Raw genomic sequence first — 3,164 nt, forward strand, 5'->3', positions numbered from 1 at the left:
CTGACTGATAAAACAGCTTAAATGATGCTGATGGACATTTGACAAGATTAAAGAACTGTTGAATCTGATTCTGTGTGGAAACCTGATCATCCTGTCTGTCCTCCTGTCTGTCCACCTGTCTGTCCTCCTGTCTGTCCTCCTGTCTGTCTGCAGCTGAAGAACATGAGCTGAACATGCAGCTCTGATGTTCACAGCACTCGGTGGAAACAACTTTAAGTTCAGATAATAAGACAGTGGACGATGTGTGTGAGTGTGAGTGTGGACACACACACACACACACACACACACACACACGCACACAGACACACACACGCACACAGACACCAGGTCCGGCTGGGTTTGACATTGTTCTGAGTGGGTTCATTAGTTAAAGCTCAAAGTTGTAGACGCAGTAGAACTCCTTCAGGTTCTGATGTGAGTCCATATTTACCTGCTTCTGGCTTCTGGTAGGAGAACTTGTGAAGACGAGCACGGGGATGCGATCACCGAGGCCGAGGAGACGACGAAGGGCTGTATTTAAAGGCTGCGGGGGGGAGGAGGAGGAGGAGGAGGAGGAGGAGGCTAAAAATGTGTTGTGTCAGTGTGTGTGTGTGTGTGTGCGTGTGTGTGTGTGTGTGTGTGTGTGAGACTCTGTGGAGACATTCTTTAAAACATTTTCTAAAAATATCTTGAGGTTCCAGAGATGTTGGATGGTCGAACTCAAACTGTCACCGTCGATGACGAGAAGATTCTAAATGAAGAGTCTAAATGAAACATTTTGGAAAGTGAAGATATATTTGAAGATTCAAACGTCTGTCGGGGTCACTCAGGGTCTCCTGATGATCTGTTGCTTCACTCAGGTTCATTTGAGCACAGTCTCTAAATATTACATTACCCATAATCCTCAGCTTCCATGTGGAGCTCCTGAGGCTCGCTGACAGCTTCAGACTACAGAAATCTGTACTTTTAATTCGTGCAAAGAAAAATGAAATTCCAAAACGACACGACATTGAAAAATAAAACCGGGCCACTCAGGGTCGGTTCTGGATGTGAACACCTGATATCTGAGTGACAGAGTGAAGCAGCAGGTGAACGAGGTCAAACGGAGGGGAAACAAGGCTGAGCCTGAGCAACACACGCACGTATGAACAGCACACACACATATATACACACACAGCTGGTAAATGAAGTCAGAGTTCAGCTGTCGGAGGCTGGAAGTGTAACGTAGCAGAACACGGTCCTGGTACCAGAACACTGGACTGAAGACCACAGAGAGTAAATGTACTTCAGTGTGTGTACAGGTTACATTTCTAATGTACATGTGCAACACAATATGTGGACGTGTCAGAATTGGCTCAGGCTCAGTCATGTCAGCGCTGCCTTGAGCTCAGTTTGGACTCATTCAGCTGCTGCTTCACTCCCTCACTCAGATATCAGGTGTTCACACCTGCTGCTGTGTGGCTGCTCCACACGCCTGACAGGCTGCCCGTCAGACAGGCTGACAAAAAGTCAGAATTCAGACAAACACTTACAGGTTTGAGGTATTTAGTGTTTCCATCATGCTGAAATGTGACATTTGATCTATTCTGGATGAAAGTGGGTTTCAGAACCAACTGCCAAAACTTCAGAACTACTTGGACAGATTCTTTTGCCGTACTGATGAAAGGTAACGTTGGACTTCAGCATCTGTGGAAATTTGAATCAAGCGTCTGTGAGCCACGTCCTCGCTGTCGCTGACCTGAACCTTCATTATTTTCTAGACAATTTAAAATGAGAGCAGCGGCACATTTACATTTAAAGTCCCGCAGCATCGGGGTCGGTCCTGCAGCAGCGGGCCAGTCCTGCAGCAGCGGGGTCGGTCCTGCAGCAGCGGGGTCGGTCCTGCAGCATCGGGGCCGATCCTGCAGCAGCGGGGTCGGTCCTGCAGCAGCGGGGCCGGTCCTGCAGCAGCGGGGCCGATCCTGCAGCAGCGGGGTTGGTCCTGCAGCATCGGGGCCGGTCCTGCAGCATCGGGGCCGATCCTGCAGCAGCGGGGTTGGTCCTGCAGCAGCGGGCCGGTCCTGCAGCAGCGGGGCCGATCCTGCAGCAGTGGGGTCGGTCCTGCAGCAGCGGGCCGGTCCTGCAGCAGCGGGGTCGGTCCTGCAGCAGCGGGGCCGGTCCTGCAGCAGCGGGCCGGTCCTGCAGCAGCGGGGCCGGTCCTGCAGCATCGGGGCCGATCCTGCAGCAGCGGGGTTGGTCCTGCAGCAGCGGGCCGGTCCTGCAGCAGCGGGTCGGTCCTGCAGCATTGGGGCCGGTCAGCAGCAGAGTCACATCTGACCTACAGCCTGGAGAGATGAGCAGAGCTAACAGAGCAGACTGAGACGGCTTCTAGCCAGACTGTCGGATTTAACCTCAGTGATAAAAGATGAGTTGAAAACTTTAATGAAGGAAGAAGTCGTTACCTCTCTGACAAGATGTCTGCGTTCATCCTGCTCTTCATCTAGCAGCGCGTCCTCAGTCACGACTCTCACAGAAGACACCTGAGCTGCTGTCAACCCCTGCTGAGAGGCTGTTTTGCTCTGTAGACACATTTTTGATGAACAACAGTGCTGCTAACAGGCTGCTAACAGGCTGCTAACAGGCTGCTAACAGGCTGCTAACAGGAAGAAGAAAGCTGGTCAGTGGCACATGATTAGAAAACAGAGGTTCCTCCAGGTTCTGTTGTTTAGCTTCCGCACTGCGTGGTCCATACAGAGACTACCGCCGAGCGAGCCAGCTAACTTCCGGTTTAGTGCCTGGCTAACTTGATTGAGGATAAAATAGTATGTAAAAGTGTAGGAGTGCAGCTCCTCTAGACTTTCCAAATGTTATCAGACCGAGTGGATCAGATCTGGACAGGGACTTGAGTCATGTTGTGTGAAAATTGTGTCTTTTTGTAGTTGAGCTGCTACGAGGACTGAGAGCCTGAGCCACTTCCTGCGGAGGAGCGGAAATGACATAATAGACTGTTGAGGCCACGCCCCTTCTGGGTTGACCTTTGTTGATCAAAGCTTGTCTGGTAGAAGACAGAAAGTATTGATCCTGTTGATCTGTGTCATCAGTCACATGCACTTTATCATCTCTCTTCACTGCCAGACAAAGATTTGACTAATGAGGTTCATGAGGGGAACAGGAAGGGGCGGGGCTTCAGCTCACACTTGAGTCAA

General features: G+C 51.0%; 1 protein-coding gene across 1 annotated transcript in view; it reads right to left on the bottom strand.

The window, feature by feature from the left end:
• LOC119013327 (nucleoside diphosphate kinase A-like) overlaps positions 1 to 544 on the bottom strand; it is a 4,697-nt gene extending 4,153 nt beyond the window's left edge. Inside the window, exon 1 of the mRNA XM_037087744.1 lies at positions 431 to 544. The gene's annotated coding sequence lies outside the window, so the exon portion shown is untranslated. The remainder of the gene's footprint in view (positions 1 to 430) is intronic.
• Between the last annotated feature and the right edge of the window lie 2,620 nt (positions 545 to 3,164).

The sequence above is a fragment of the Acanthopagrus latus genome, chromosome 23, assembly GCF_904848185.1.
Source record: "Acanthopagrus latus isolate v.2019 chromosome 23, fAcaLat1.1, whole genome shotgun sequence".
In the NCBI taxonomy this organism is placed as follows: Eukaryota; Metazoa; Chordata; class Actinopteri; order Spariformes; family Sparidae; genus Acanthopagrus; species Acanthopagrus latus.